The sequence below is a fragment of the Topomyia yanbarensis genome, chromosome 2, assembly GCF_030247195.1.
Source record: "Topomyia yanbarensis strain Yona2022 chromosome 2, ASM3024719v1, whole genome shotgun sequence".
NCBI classification, from domain to species: domain Eukaryota; kingdom Metazoa; phylum Arthropoda; class Insecta; order Diptera; family Culicidae; genus Topomyia; species Topomyia yanbarensis.
Window position 1 is genome coordinate 109,447,021 of NC_080671.1, and position 17,648 is coordinate 109,464,668.

Here is a 17,648-nt window from a genome sequence, read left to right on the forward strand (position 1 = left end):
GAATCGATTGGTATATGAGACTCGACCCTCTAGGCCTCGGAAAAAGTTTGAACGAATCCTATACATTTCATTTATAAGAAAAGGTAAAACAGTTCCTAAATAAAGGTGGACTGCATCATCATTAAAAACAACAGTGCACGGTCGAACACATTCGAATGCAACGACAATTAGCAATTCCCACTTTGCGCCAACCGCGTCCACATGGCCTGTAGCTCAATCTGACGAGCGAGCCAAACGCTGTTCATTCGAATTCCAGCGCTGCCAACCTAACAATCATAGATACGCAGTGGTTCATTCCCGCATCGTGCCGCGAACGACACCGTTCATTTCCAAGGCATGAACCGATTGTTTACAAATTTACATCGCACATCGGCTCGCCTTTTCGTTTGTTGTTTATCGTTCGGTTCGCTTCGGGTCCGGTGCAGAATAAATTAATTGAAGATGCACCATTCATTTCAGTCCAGCCAGCCAACCAGCTGCTTGTCAGTGTGTACGACAGCAGAGTAGTGATTCAGTTGGGTTCAACTCGTGCGTGAGAGTGGTTCGTTTCTTTAGCCGTTCGTATTGGTACGTGTTTTTTGAAACTCCTTCCGGCTGTTCTGATCGTTGTTATCAGCGGAGATCTGTGCGTGATTTTATATCGTGACTCACGACGGACTCTTGCCGTTTGGTCGAGCGCGTTAAACATTTCTGAAAGGCAGCAGAAGGTGCTGGTGATGGTCCTCGGCTGTACTTCCATATCGGTCAGAAGAATCCGCAGCACAGTCTCGGTGGTGTGTTCGAAGAAGTGCATTCCGACAAGTGCTTGACGGGTGAAGCGGGAACGCAAGCAAAGCAAAAAGGAAGAAGTCAGTTTCCGAAGATTATGCTGTTGCATTGATTGTACGCTGGGCTGTATATAAGAAAACGAAGAACGAAGTGATGTTTGTATGCTAATACGATACGATACGGCTATGCTAATTGAAGTGCCCATTTGAGCGTGTCTTCGCTTGGCCCTGTGTGAAGAAATGTTTGAGGGGAATGCGAGCTGGAAAAGTGTTAACACTCCCCGGTAGGTGCATGTTATCGAAAGTGATATCGATCACAATTGATTGATTAATTGTAATAATTGAAAGAAGAATGTTGCACTGTTGTGCATGGCGGAGTGATTGAGGAAACGGTTTCGATTTACATTTCTCAGTGCATACGGAACAGTAGTTTGTCTTGTGTGCGGTGAAGCGATCGAAACTTGATACCAAAGCTGATAGGTGCCGGTGATTTTTGCAAGAGCTGCTAGAGGCTGACGGTTGGAGAACGAGAAGTTGATATTTTGTGCGAGTGCTTCCTGTTTCCGAAGGTATGAACACACAAAAGTATGAATGAGTTTGAAATTGTTTTCATTTTATTTGATTTGAAGTGAAGAGTTTTTTAAAGATATCAAAATTGGAAGCTACGACGATCACTTCGTAAACACGACTAATGGTATTGTTTCAACAATACGAAATTTTTAAAAACATTAGAACAATTTATACACATCAGTAGCTTTTCAGAAATTTCTTCAAAATGCATAAAAAGTTTGTGGTTTCAACAGTCGACAGATTGTGAATTTCACAATTCTAGAGAATCATCGAAAATAATAGCCTTGATTTAGTTTTGAAAACATTTAGAAAAAAAATTTCTGTTGAACTGTTGAAATATAAGCTCATGGATATTTCTAGATATCTCTTGAATAAATTTTTCGAATAGTCCTAAGTCTGTCGTTTTTTTTTGTTTTAAGAGGAGATTCAGATATTGATTGATTTTAAATTGGTTTTCTCCTCAGAGAAGATTATTGCTTATGGCGATGCTTTGGCTTTCTGACTAAAAACAAGGTTCGATTTCAACATGTCTCATCAGTAACAGATCGTCTCTTACCGGACATCGTAAGTTATAAGTCATTTAGTTTGTTCACAAGTAGTGTTTCCAATTTTTAAGCTGGCGTCAGCCTGGTGCTTTAGTCAAGTTCCACGGTTCTGAAGTGACGAAACGTAAAAGTCTTTATGTCCTTCATACATAAAGCGCTTTTATGCCATTTTTTTACTTTAGGTAGAAAATTAGTATATGATTCTGTCGGAATCCTGACCAACTCGTAATCATGTTCAGAATTCCGTCAAAAGAAAGTTTTTTCTAAAGGTCAGAAAAACTTTTTTTCTAAAATCTTGAAAAAGATTCTGGTAACATGAAGTCTAACAAAAAGCGCGAAAGGTTTTATTTGTTGATTTATTCAATACATCAACAGGCATATCAATGCCCCAATGATGTTGGCCTTAATACTAATCTAATTTCTAACAATCAAGCACACAAAAACAATTGTCATACAATAATTAAAAACAAATAAAAAGGTCAAGTGTTGTTAGCTAATTGATTAAATCTAGAGAAAATTTTCAATAGGACGTAAGCAACATTTAGAGCCTCTCTTTGTTTACTTTCTCTTTCATTTATTACGACGTCATTACAACACTTTGCACTAATTTTCCAGTACATATCGAAAGCCGACGGTTTTTACTAGAATATTATGCAAAGAGTAGAGTAGTAAATGTTGAAATGGCCGAGTAATGAACAGAAGAGAAAGACCCCAAAGAGAATCATTGTTACTTACGTCCTATTGAAAATTTTCTCTAGAAATAGTCTGGAAAAACATATACGCAGAGTTTGTCGAGAAACGTTGAAATCAAATGCCGTAACTGCCTGGTTAAAAATTCGTTGCAGACCAGTGATGGCTCCATACATATTATAGTTAGAGCGTCGGGATGGTAATCTGAACATAATGTTGTTGTGTAGTGTTCGAGGAGCGACGTTTATTTTTTTTTTAATTCGTTTATTTGGCACGGCTCAAGGTGTTAGCTTCGCGGAGCCGTGGGTCTTTTATATATTTACATCATGTAAACAATAAAAATAATAAACAATTAATGCTAAGATCGATCCCGTACGCGCGACTTGCAATTGCGCGCGGAGATCCGTTTTCGTGTCGGGGAACTATTTGCATCCACGTCAACTATATGATGGGGGTCATTTGTATTTCTGTCGTCTTCGCACATGTCCGGGTCATCATTGGGGTTACTGCCTTGATGTTCGCGGTCAGGTGTTGTTCCTAACTTCTTTCCCTTTCGGGTAACGAGCGTGAACCCTCCGTCATTGCTAGTAGCTCCCTCATTGATGGAATTAGCTGTTGAGTTTGTGGTACTTGACGCGGCTTTCGCAGTTGTCATTATTGCTTGAACAGCAGCCACAAATTTGGCAACCGTTTGTGGCTCAGGGAATGATATTGGAGACTGAATGTTGGTATTTCTTTCTGTAGATGAGCTTTTCTTAGCGGTTTCTGGGCAGGGTTGTCCGTAATGTGCCGTTTGTTCACAGAACTGGCACGTGTTAATTTGTCCTTGATATGTACATAGAGTTCGCTGTATAATGGTATCACCCCCTTCTGCTGTGTACTGCAGGGTAAGGTAGGAGGGAATGGGTTGGTTTACCCGCATTCTCACCACAAAAACACCATTTGAAATACCTGGAAAGTAGTTCCTCCACGTATCCTCCGAAATGGATTCCACTTCTCCGAAATACGACATAAATCTTTTAATGGCTACTTTGCAAGTACGTGGTGCCAAATCATGTAATTTAACTTCCACGTTTCCGTTATCCATATACACAGGGATCTTGATTTTTGCGGTGTCACAATCCAGAACGTGTTTCAAGTTGTTTTGCGAAATGAATCTTTTTGCCTGGGCGAATTTGTTGAACGTTATCAGCACCGCGTGTCTGACGTGCTCCAACTGGATGAAACTGACGTCTGAAACCGAAGCTGCATTTTCTCCTTCAGCAAATGTTCCACATCACCAATACTCGGTCTAATGCGGAAAGACCGGAAGTCAATGGCCACCGTGTTAGCCCGAAGAATCACATTTTGTTGTCGAGACTCAGTCATCTTGATAGAATAATAGTAACGGTTTCCTTTGTTATTCAGACAAAGCACACAAGAAAAAAGCAACTGCTTGCGCTGGCTTGGGTAGCAGCAGAGAGCACACTGGTATTGTGACTGATGCCTTTGGTGGTTCAGAATAGACTGTTGAGCGACGTTTATGGTGATTCGTTCCAAAATAGCTGGGGCATCTATACGACCTTGCGCAGTGGCAGCGATGAACAAGGCTCTTTCAGTATTCCTTCGAACATGTAGGGGCTCTAGTTGAATTAGCTGACACCGGTTTTCATAGCGAGGTAGTCGGGAAGGATCTCTCCATGGCAATCTACGAAGCGCGAAACGTAAAAAGCGACGCTGAACTGAATCTATTCTCTTAACGCCATTATTGCAATTTGGACTCCAAACTTCAGAGCAATATTCTAGAATTGATCGTGATAAAGAACAGTAGAGCGATTTGAGACAATAGATATCCGTAAATTTTTTGGCTATTTCCGTGAAAACGATATTACCGAAGACTTCTTCGAGTTCACGCACATGCGGTTTGTGTTACACCAATCAGCAAAGACATCAAGCTGCTGTTGGAGAAATCTGCAATCTTCAATTGATCGAATTAGGCGGAATATCTTGAGGTCATCCGCGAAGGACAATCGTGAAGTCTTCAGAACTAGATGAACATCATTGAAGTATAGCAGAAACATCAACGGTCCCAAGTGGCTTCCTTGAGGTATTCCTGACGTAGAAATGAACGTGGGGACCTGACAATCTCCTATGATAACCGCTATCTCTCGGTCTGTGAGGTAGGATCGAAACAACTGCAAAACACTACCATTTATTCCAAATCTCTCCATTTTTGCGATTGCGATATCGTGATTTATCTTATCGAAAGCGGCAGATAAGTCGGTGTAAACAAAGTCAGTTTGAGCACGACGTTCCATACTCTCCGTTATGTAGGATGTTAAACACAGCAGGTTAGACCCTGTTGACCGCCCGGACGTGAAGCCGTGTTGATCGTCACTTAGGTACTGCTTACAATGAACCTGAAGAGGTTCCATAATCACAAGCTCGAACAACTTTGAAACTGCACTCAATGAAGTTATTCCACGGTAATTATTGACGTCTCGTTTAATACCATTCTTGTGGACTGGGAACATGTTCGCGTATTTCCATCAAGATGGGAAAACTCCTCTAGCAATAGATGCTCGAAAGATATGAAGAAGTGGAGTAATCAAAGCTTCAATGTGCCTTTTCAGGATAACGGAGGGGAACCCGTCGGGTACCGGATTGAAAGCTGACTTAAGCCGAGAGGAAGCTCTGGTAATCATCGTTGTATCGACATCGATAGCACCCAAAGCTTGGCCTACAAGTGGAGCTCTGCTAGCAGCGAGTTCGATTTGCTCAATAGTTAGTGCCTCATCCGTAAATACATTCGCGAATTTTTCTGAAAAAAAGAGCACATATGTCTCGCGATGTGGTAGCAGTGTTCCCATTGAAAGTCACGGACGACGGAAGTCCAGATTCCTTGCGCTGCTCGTTCATATTTCCAGAAACTTTTAGGATGCGACTTAAGATTACGCTGAATATTTTGCTGATATTGAAAGAAAGAGTGTTGACTGGCTCGTTTATAGGCGTGGTTGAGACTGACGTAATAGTTTCTGAGTGGTATTGTGCGATACTTGGTAAATCTCCGCAGGGCAGCTCTCTTGATGGACTTATGCCGTCACAGCGTACTCGTTATCCATGGAGCGGCCGGCTTGTCGATGGTGAACTTTCTTCGGAACATACCTGTCGATAACGTATGCCAGAACGTGGGAAAAAGTTTGAACTGCGGGTTCGGCATCTTCGGGGTCTAGAATATTTTCCCAATCGATGGTGGAAAGAAGGTCTGCGATACTTTCGTGTTTAGCTTTACGAAAATCGTAGGAGACGGAGAGCGGTGAAATATCGAAATCATGCACCACAGTGCTATCAATCGTGGCGATTCTCATTGGCAATAGGATTGATTTGTAGTAACGGGGCTGAACTATAGCTGTCAAGTAGTCCCACTGCACCTGGGTGGAGAACGGAATGGTCGGAATCCGGATAAAGAAATCCATTGCAGGAAGATTTCCATGAAATGCTTGGAAGGTTAAAATTTCCTACCACCATGATCTCATCAACTGCATTAGCGTCTTCGAGGATCGTAAAGACCGAGCTGCAGTGTGCATCGACATATTCGAAGTCGCGAGCGCGGTCGGGAGGAACATACAACGCACACAGGTACAACTTACGATCTCCAAGCTCGATAATCGTCCAAACCTGCTCAAGGCAAATCCAAGAAATGTTCTCGACAGTCATTGCCTTCAAGCAGGAATTAACTGCTACTAATACGCCACCTCTGGTGGATTTTCGGCTATTGTTCGAGCTACGGTCACAACGAAACACCTCGTAGCCTCATCTTTTAACCACGTTTCAACGAGGACAATGATGTCAAAACTCTTATCAGAGACTTCAAGGCGATATTGTTCAACGGTTGAGTTGATTCCACCAACATTTTGGTAGTATAACAGCAGTTTGTCCTGTCGTTGACCAAGGCTGGAAATCGAAGAGCTTTGAGGCAATGAAGAGCTCGCAGATGCATTGTACTTGCCTGTAGTAGGTTTGCGGAAGACCCCTTGTCCCAACTCCACCACAGGACCGGGACGGCTGCTGATCGCTGGCAGGAAGGGCTCGACTGTGATGGGGGGGACTAAGGGCTTCCTCACGACTGGTTGCAAGTGTGCGTCCCGGGGACCGAATAGACGATATTTCGTGAAATGAAGCTGGACTATGTGCTTTTTGTAAACAACTGCGGGTCGCTGATATGAAATACGGCATCTGGTGCTGATGCTGGTAATGTGCTGGTAATTAACGATGAACTGGAATCGGGGAACATTTCAGCGCTTAAATCATTCAAAATAAATGGATACTTGCCGCAGTAGGAAGTTTGGAAGACCCATTCTCCACTCCCACACACAGGGCCGGGACGACTGGTGAACGTTAGCTGCAGTAGCTGGACTGTGGTGGAGTGATCGAGGGCTTCCATAACACAAGCTGCAGTGCATCCCGGTATTCCATTAGCGAAATCTATCCTGCTTTGGCTGGTCGAAATTGAATTCCCGAACAAGTACTCCAGTCGGCCAAGTAGACGCTTTGAGTGCAGTGTCGCTCGGAAGCTCAACTCGGAAGGAAATGAAGTTGAGTTTCGTGATATCGGTATCCGTCTTAACCAACAATACTGCTTTGGGTGTGTCGCTTATTCTGAGGCATTTCTGAATCATAGCAACAATTTCCTCCACTGTATGGCTCGGGTCGAGACGGCTCAAATAGACCCAAAAATGCTCCCGCTCATCCGCAACAGTATTGATTTCCCACTGAATGGCTCTAGTACCACAGACAGCGGCTGCGGTGGCACGATTTTTTACATTATTCTCGCGACTTCGCTTCGGTGTAGGCAGATCCCCTGGAAGTCGCTTGACGAACAGCCCCCTTTGAGCCACAGAACCAGAATTGGCCGGAAAGTGAGTTTCAATCCGGCTCGAGAGATTAGAGATGACAGCGTTTAACACAGCGTGCCCACAATGGGAACAACGGAATCGGATTTCTGCACCCACTCGTTGAAACAGCGAGCACAATCGTCACACAGCCAATACAGGTTGTTGTTGAACCTTGACAATAGATGTAGTGCGGATCGCTGCATACCGGGAATACAGGTGCGGTGGTAAACCGATCCGCAATGGCCGCGGCATGCAATTTTCTCAATCCCATTAACGGGCGAGTCGCATGATTTCCAACTATGACTATTGTTGATTCCAACCCGCCCTGTATCCAACTTTTTAATTTCGACTCGCTATGCGCCAAGTTGGAGTGTGGGGAACACTTTGCACTACTCGCGTGCAGATGGCGAATTGAGTGTGTAAAGTTTTAGGTGGGGAATTACACACAGGTCGAAGTGTCACAATTTTCGCATAGACTAACAATGTTTTCACAAGGCGAAATTAGGCACTTTTGCACTACAATTTCACTGGTGAGCAGCATACAAATCGAAAAAAAATTCCGTCGAGCGACTGGAATTCTTTTTACCGAAAAACTTCTCGGATACGTAGTCCTTGCCATTATTCTCCTGGACTTTCATCGATGAATCACTATCGAATCGAAGAGAACCACCTCGCAGCGAGTCAGTAACATCGGCATCCTCATCCGCCACCCTGACTGCTTCAAACACTTGTGGGCTACGAGCGATCATCGACGATCTGAAATTGTTAGTTGCGGATCATAATCCGTGCATAGTTGCACTCCAAGAGACAAAGGTCGATAAAGTAGTTGTAACACTTGTAGGACTTCATTTTTTGAGTCCAAAAGCGACTACTACTGGTAACATGGTGTTGGACTAGCGATTCGTGAGTGGATAGCGTTTGAATGCTTGCAAATCAACACCAGTTTGCAGCCTATCGCCATACGAGGTCGACCCCGGCAACGGTTATGTGTATCTATATCCCTCCAAGCGTCCTGCAGTGTCAATCTGTATTAAACGACCACTTTGAACAACTGGAATGTCCTGTAATATTTCTAGGAGACTTCAACGCACATCGCATTACTGGGGGATCGCAGCCGACGAACGCACTCGCTTGATTTAATGCAGAGGCCACGCTGAGAAAACGTCTTGTAATTTTGAACAACGGTTCTCCAACTCGCATTGATTCAGCAACAGGAAAAACGTCGGTTATCGATTTGTCATTTTGCTCCGAGAGTTTGGTTCGAAAATTTACTTGGTTAACTTACGACTTAAGTGACTCATCGATCAAGTACACTGGCCTCTATACGAATAGACAACCAATTCGATTCACCCAGGCGACGAATAGGTTATCGAAAAAATCAAAGAAAGAATCTCAGCTATCAAGTGTATACCACGAACAAGTGATCGAGTTGGGCCAAAAGCAATCCCATGGCGCTTGGTGCTCCGAAAAGAAAGAAAATATCAAGCAATCACCCTAACATATTCGAGCCCTGCGACGTACGCAGACTTCCAATCGCGAAAGCTTCGCAGCCTAGAGAAGCTTTCAAGAGGCGAAGATTAACGCACCGAAAAGTGATAGAGACTGCCACACGACGATCCTCAGAATCTCACTGAACAGCATAACTACTGAGCTACGGTGAACAGTAAATACCTTGCGGGGTGGTCGACATCTGCACACCTTGCAACTCAAGCGAGCGGACTGGACTGTTCACGGACTACCCCCAAGAAGTAGTGCAAGAGCTGTAAAGACACTACAGCAAAAGGTCTTCGATATCTAGCTACTGACCACTTTTTCAAAAGAAGAAGGAAAATGCTGAACTTCAACGCATGGAATTCTCACCCAACTGTAACGACGTGTATAACAACGCGTTCTGTATCTACAGGCCGCGATATGATGGGGTATACCATGCTTCAACGATTTCCGTTACTCGTAAAATCGATCCTGCTTGATCAAAATCTGGCGAATCGAATTGGCCTAATTGCTGGCGAAATGCTGTTGTCGTTACCATCCCTAAACCGAATCGTAATGACATCGGACCAGCTGCCTTTCAACGGATATCACTAACAAACTGCACGGCAAAGCTTATTAAACGGGTCCTCAACCGACGTCTGGTCGCCGAGCTAGAATCAAGTGGGCAACTTGATAAACGACAATACGCTTTTCGTTCCGAGTATGGTACGGATTCTTACTCGGCTGAACTGGAAAGTTCGCTTTCATCGGTAGAAGAACATAGTCTAATAGCTTCCTTGGATCTCTCAAATGAGTAAAAGACGACATGGCTGAAAATGATGAGAATGCTTCAAAGTTTTTCATAACTAAACTCCTACACCCATCGCTTGGAGTACCGTAAGGCCCCATTTTTTCAGTAACGCTGTCCATTGTCGCCACGATATCCTGCTCATAGCACGAGTCCGGAAAACAGATGCGTTCATCGATAGCTGCAGGCCGCTGTCAAGGCTGTCGGTAATTAGGCAAACAGTGTTGGTTTCGCAATTGCGGCCGCAAAAACATTCACTTTTTATTGAAGCCCTAATGCGCGACGTAGCCCTTCACGTGACATCACCATCGATCTGGTCGTCGTCGTACCATACACAACCTGACCGAGAATCCTCGGTATTACAGCGGTCCGCACACTGAACTTCAAGGCTCACTGCAAGGTAGTGGAGGGAGCAAATGCACCGAGACTACGAGTTATGAGAGCGATTGGCGTGTATCTTCCACGTGGTAAACGGGTATCTGTTGCAAGTTGGCTCTTCAATTGTAACATTGAAGCTGTTGTATGGAATAGGTCTAGTTAGCCAGGTAGGCGAAGCTACCCTCCAAACACTAGCGCCTCCTACCTATAATAGGATGATCCGTTTCGCTTAACAATATATGTGTGCGACGAAAAGTCTGATTGCTTTCTTCTTAGTTCATCGTGTGACCATGCATCCACATGGTTCTCATTCGACTAGCAAACGATGAAGGAAACACTTAGCACAAAAATGCATGCCGGACATAAATAACTTTTTGATATTCGATTAGGTCTCTTAGGTGCACCATATTGACGGCTCTGTCTGAAATAGACTATCTCGGGTTTTCCGCGTCAAGGTAATTCATAGAAGTCATACATACTACGAAATTGAATACAAAATTAATCAATACTTTTCCAACTGATTAGTGCACATATAATGTATTTCTATTCAGTATAATGAAATTTACTAAAGTTAAAAAACTTTCCCTTCTATTTCTTCCGAAATTTTTACAAGTGGTCTTCATCATGAAAAGCAAATTGTAATAATGGCAATAGAATATGAAAAACTTCGATCGGATTCCACAAAAGTTACTGGTAATTTTTGTAGTCTTTTTAATAAATCCATGGTTCTTGTAAACCCATTTGACTACAGCTGCTTTGATTACGCAATCCATACACTTAGAACATTTAACAACCTTAACCAACTTCCGCTTATGAGTGATTTTGAGGTTTGTGAATAGCTTGCTGAAATTTTGAGAAATTAATGAAACCGTATATCGTCAATTGCGGTTGATTTGGTGGTTGGTTAAAAAAATCTAATCACTCTACTCCGCGGAGAATCCGTCTTCGAGAAGCGACACACACTCTTCTTCAATATCCAGAAACTAAAATTCATTCGATTAACTGGAAAAGTACAATACCCGTTTGAAAATGATTCAATTTTGGTGTTAAGCTTCCAGCAGACGCGCTAATGCACAGAGTGCGCGCCACTCAGAAAAACAAGCGAAAGCGTCTTTGAACACCAGCGCCTACTCGTTCAGTGAACCATACGCGCGATTTCAAGAGGTCCAGACATACAGCTTCCAACAGGGTATAACTTCTGAACGGGTGATTGTGGACAAACGGTTTTACCTTCGTTTCGTAGGTAAAACCCAGTCCTATTAGAATAATTGATAGTATAACTACAGTTTTTGCCGATAGGAAAGTTACACGGGTTCGAAAACAGGTTAAAATAAAATCAAAATCAGCCATAAGTCTTTACACAGCATTTACGGCTATTTTGTTTCTTCGAAAAAGTTGCGTGTTTTGTAATGATAAAAAATACCTTCGAACATTGTTAACGCGAAAAATCAGGAACAAAAAAGTTATAAGAATTGTAGGACTTCATCATAGAAAATATCTTATAACTCAATAACTGTGAGTGACAGAAATGTCTTCTGCAAAATTTATGAAAATACTCTCCTCTACAACTTTGTCGAAGACCGCCAAGAGCTATCTCTTTCGGTTCAAAAGCTAAATTTTTTATAGCCTACTATGATCAATTTTTAAAACAACAATGTTGCCAAAAGATGGCCCTTTTACACACACACAAACATTGTAGAATATGTAAAATCGCTAATATGAACAGTTTTGACTCCAATGAATTAAGTACCTCTAAACGTTGTTTTGAGCCGCTGTGCAGTGGCCAGAATCCAGGGGCGACATTATGAAACCATTTCGAATGGACTTTTTCATACAAGCTTCCATACAATAAACCTTTCGTTTCGAGAATCGCCGATCAGATTCCGATGAAACTCGAATTCGACCAGATTCTGATGAAACTCGATGAACGTGTTTTGATTGACGAAGAATCGTATGAGATTTCAAACATGTTCCGTGACATTTTTTGCGGATAGTTCTTGTGGCAAGAAAACTAGCGGCTTTGTGACAAATAACACTATGAAATAAGAAGTAAAGGAAATTCCTTAACAAACGTTTGTTACCTTCATTAAGTGCAATGATACTCATCCCATTATTGCGAAGAATTTCCATTAAATCCCGGCTGCACCCAGTTCCTCGAAACTAACAGCCAACACTGCCAGTAATAAGGAAATCGTCTAAGAAAAGGGATACATAACCGTGAACGGCAAGAACAAGAAGCAGGTAGAAACTTTCGACCATTAAAAAATTCTTATTCCTGTGATAATCTAGCATTTTGGTTTACTAATTGTTGTTCTATAGCAATAACTCGTTCAATTATCGAGTCATTTAAAATTAAAAATAGTCGTCAACATTTTTTATTGCACCGATATTGAGTTATTAGATGTTTGACTTTATATGTTCTATTGTCTTGGAAATGCAGCCCTTTTCGAATTTCCTGGATCCTGAAAATCTATTTTCGACTATAGTGTTTACACAACTTTAGTGGAATTCTAATTTTATTTAATTTTGTTATTTATTAGGCATTATGATAAAGAATGTTGATTTCTGGGTTACATATTTTCCATACTTTTTGAAACACCGTCCTACATGATATGGAATTAAGTAAGGGCAGAAAATAATAACTTTTGACACATAAAATTGCGTTCGATCAAGTTGGGTCACTCGTACGTTAGTTCCTGGTAGCTTGTCAAGATTCTATTTATATGCTTCTTAGCTTTAGGATGAAATCTTGCTCAGGATTCTGATGGAGTTCTTTTCAGAATTTTGGTGGAATCCTTCCGCGTTTTTCAATATTATTCTGCTTGAGATTCAGTTCAGAGTTTTGATAATATACATCTCAGGATTTGGTTTAAACCCTTTTCAGTATTCTAATGGAATTCTGGTTGAATCCATCTTGGGATTCTGCTGCAGCTCTTCTCAGGATTTCTATGGAATAATTTTATCTGCATTCAGATGAAACATTGCTCAGCATTCTTTTCTCGACTGAAATTATTTTCAAGATTCTTGTGGAATCATACATCGGATTCTGATGAAATATTTCTCAGGAATCTGACGGAACTCCACTTGTATACAGAGAATGATTCCGATTGAATCTTTCTTGGAATTCTAGTGGAATGTTTATCGTGATTTTATAGAAGCTTCGCAAACTCAAGGCGGAATTCTGCCACTGATTATAAATATAATCATGATTAGCTAAGGATTCCGACGGTATCGTGCTTACGTTTCTAATAAACTTCTGCCAACAAATGTGATGAAAATTTTGTTCAGTATAATAGTGCTCAGAATTTTAACGCTAGTCCGTTCAACATTGTGATTGAGCCCTGCTCAGTACTTTTAAGTTATTCAGCACACGATTCAAACGGAATTCTATTAAAGATATGTGCACGAAGACTTTCAATAGCTATCGATTCTGGCTTTTTCCACTGCAATGCCGTTATTCAGTTTCACTGAACAAATGTGCCATCTAAATTATAGTACATGGTTTGGCAGGCCATACGGAGTTGTGGTCAAACCCTAAAAGTTTCTTCTTTAACGCTACCATCAACACAGATGAGTGTAGAAAAAATGTTTACTGAAGCAGTTGTATCTGCGCAGACACATCTGTACTGAACTTGCTCCTCAGAGGAGAAGAAATGCACTGTGCTGTATTTTTCCTTAGTGGAGAACAATTTAGGTAAAATCTAATGTTTCTCCATTATAGATTCAAACCATCTTTGCGCGTGAAGAGTAAAAAATCTATAACTAAATTAGTTCTGGAATTTTAAACAATTTTCTCCTTCTAATGTCAATCCGGCGCTAGCTGAATTATGGTACTAAGTTAGTGTCGGGTTCTGATGAGACGAAGTCGAAACGCAAATTCCATAACTTTAACTATTTCAAAAGGAGATGATGGAGAAGCGTCACGAATCCAAATGACGGGTACACCATTGAAAGATTGAGAATTTTAGCATTGAAAAAACAATTTATTGAATAGATATAAACAATCGGTTTTGTGTAGAATATTTTTCTGACTTCTTCGTTTCCGAACTTCAACTATGTAAGGTGCATAGTGCACGGAGTACACAACATCATAATATCCCGGCGAAAATGTCTCAAAGCAACCAGCGGACGCCTATACGCAGATAATGATGCCAGAAGGTTAACCCAACGGAGGTCGCGTCATTATATTCCTTTTAGGTGACCGTCTGAAGCTCCAAGATGATTTCACCTAAATTTCGGAACGATGTGCACTTTGGTGAAGGTCGGAGTATCCACCACTACTAGGTAAAACATAAATACCCAGACTGTTAAACCGAAGACGGGTGCATACGAAATCTCTCACTTATTTCAAGCAATATTTAGAGGCTGACAGATCAAACTAGAGCCCCGGTCATCACATATTTTTCAAATATTTATTCGTAGAAGTTGCGCATTCATTGTCTCTCTGGTTATGTGGCCGACGACATAACCAGGCGTGGTACATCAAACATGTTTGTTGGACCAGAACCATTTCTAGGCATATCTACCTGTGCCATCAAACTGGAACTTTTGGCTTGGGTAAGAAGTCAACTACTAAACAACTGGCGTAACGTAGTAGGAAGGAAGAAATTCATATATCCAGATGTAGCGAGAGACAAAAAACTAATGGATCTGAACCGAAAAGATTTACGTATAATCACAGGTTTTTTTACGGGACATTGTCCTGCTAAGTATTATCTGAAAATAATTTGGCAAAAGTCAAGATGACATTTGTCTATACTGTAACTGCGAGCCCGAGAGCTCGGAACGTATTCTCTGCCATTGTGCAGTACTATTGCTTCGAAGGGAGCGATAGGGAGGAATGGCATACCTGTCCCAAACGGATCTTCAGCTACATTAATAATGTGGGTTGGGACGACACATGTGGACAAACAAACAACTCGCATCCAACTACATTGGATTCGGGCAATTTGTAACATGTAAAGCAAATAGGGTCAGCCCCAAAAGATAACCTGAATAGTGGTCGCAGTGACAAAGTTTCCCCCAACAAAAAAATGCCTCCGACATTTCCATTGACGTTTTGGCTAGTTCGAGCACAAAAAATGAATTCTTATTGCAACTTAGTTCGAATTTCGCTTAAGCTACGGCAGAGGCAACCTATCGATTAACAGAAGCTAAAAATTGGTCGGTCTTGCTATTATAAATCGGCATCTATAATCGCAGTAACGCCAGCGCCAACCAGTTCAGCTGATTGGCTAATCCGACCGTAGGTGACCCGATTTTTCATTGTTATTTTTGTTTTTGTTTCCATTCGACATATCTCACTCACCATCACCGGGAAACAGTAGCAATAGTTTTCAAAAGCAAACGGCTTAAGTAGGTCAACTCATTTTCCGACTTGCACATTTTCTTCCACACTGTACCTAGGTACCTACCATACTAAAATGAAGTCAAAACACTGCCTCGGTAACATCAGTGTCAGTGCCATTCCGGCAATATTACCGGTAGGCACTTACTACAAGCGCATCGATGCGACCGTCGCGTTCGACTGCGAGATGCATTAGGGTGTTTCCAAGCATGACAATTCAATCACTTAATCAGTATAATCAAAAATAACATTACTGTCACAGTTATGCGTCAGTCTCTGTTAACAGATAATTATATTGTTAGATCAGATCCCATCAGTTCGTTGCTTTGGAGACACCCTAATCACCGCAAACCGCACTTACCTTCGTTCGAATAGCTGAAACGACTGAAGCGCAAGCGAGAAGATGCCAAAACAACATAACTCTGACCGATTTGATTTATCGGTTCCGATGTTTACGAAGAACTGCTCCTGCCGCTGCTGACCAACAGCACCGCGGGACGCCAGCGAAAAAAAAAACGGAAAAATCTTTAGTTTTTCCCTGTTATGCGACTTGGGACTATCTTCAGGGGCAGATCACCGAATCGAAACACGGTTGAGCTCAGTCCTCTCGAGTCCGAAATCGGCTGACATCAGGAGAATATAAACTCGAACGAGCAGAAATGAAGAAAGATAGAAAGAAACTATCGCTGTATATGTAGAGATGAGATGAGATGAAACTGATGGAATAAAACTTCGTTTCAACTTTGTACCTTTTCTTTGTGGTGAATCAGAGTTAGGTCCATCTTGCCGTTGACCACAACAATGGTAATAAAAAAATTCTACGGCCATGGTGGAAAGAGAGGTGAAAACAGCGAGCACAGCGCGGTTAACTGTTTCTCAGAGTGTGATACTGCAGCGATGGGTTAAGCAAAATAAACTCAATTCGGTTTGGTTGACATTTTTCTTAACCTAGATTGTAAAACTGACTGCATCTCGACTTTAAACATTTTCGAAACTGACTGATACTGTCTGTCACTATTAAAGGGTGAATTGTCAAAAATAGCACACAACATCTCATATCTATAATTGTATCAATTGTTGTTTATCTCTTAAACTTCAAAAAATGTAATATATTTTGTTCGGAAATGAAAATACTACAATGGCTAATAGAGTGGGACATGGTTATATAAAAAAAATAAAATTTGGCTCCGAGTAACTTTTTGAGTCCCATTTAGCTCCCAGAAGAACTCTACAAATTTTCAGCTCGATCGGTGAAACTATATTTTTGCGCCCGCGGTTTAAAGTTTACATGGGATTTCGTATGGGGAAATTGTTTTCTGCAAATTAATTCTTCCAAGAGTTGCCCCTTACCTCCTAAAAATAAATAGATGTCTGATTTTTATAGAAAATTTGTCCAGGAAACAAAGTCTAGAAGACTTCAAAACGATTTGATGCTTGTGGAAAAAGTTATTAAACAAAAACCGATTGATGTTTTGAAGATTGATGAAAATTTCACTTTTCATAGCATCACTGCTTCTGACAGTCTAATTATATACAAAAAGTTTCAACTTTCTTTTCTTATGTACAAAAGAAGCCTCAATTTATCCCTCCAAACCTTGCGAAGTGGCCAAATAGTGTAGATAAACGATTTAGACACATTAAGGGAGGATTAAAACAAAATTGCGTATAATTGGACAACCAACAGCAGTGCGTGGTGCTAGAAAAAATGAATATTTTATCAATCGTCAGAGCATCAATCAGTTTCTGCTTAATAACTTTTTTCTCAAGCGTCAGATCGTTTTGTGGTTTTCGAGACTTTGTTTCTTTGTTAAATTTCCTTTAAAAGTCATTTAACGATTTATTTTTAGGAAGTAATGGGCGACTCCTGGAGGAATTATTTTGTAAAAGTTAATTTTCCTATACAAATTCCCATGTAAATTTTAAACAGTGGGCGCGAAAATATAGTTTCACCGATCGAGCTAGGAATTTGCACAGTTGTTCTAGGACCCAAATGGTACCTAAAAAGTTGCTCGGAGCTGGAATCTAATTTTTGCTATAGCCACCTGCGTTATCATTTTTGACATTTAACGCAGTGCAAGAATAGGGGTTAAAGTGGTTGGATGGATTGTGTTATTAATTCAATTTTATATGTTTTTTAGTGTTTTGGATTCTCCTCGTCAGTAACTAACACCAACTTAACACTAGTTAGATAAGTCTAAA

The 17,648-nt window shown here is 41.2% G+C and overlaps 1 protein-coding gene across 1 annotated transcript in view; it reads left to right on the forward strand.

The window, feature by feature from the left end:
- Positions 1-524: 524 nt before the first annotated feature.
- The window catches only part of LOC131679164 (uncharacterized protein DDB_G0283357-like), a 469,006-nt gene continuing 451,882 nt past the window's right edge, over positions 525-17,648 (forward strand). Inside the window, exon 1 of the mRNA XM_058959797.1 lies at positions 525-1,336. The gene's annotated coding sequence lies outside the window, so the exon portion shown is untranslated. The remainder of the gene's footprint in view (positions 1,337-17,648) is intronic.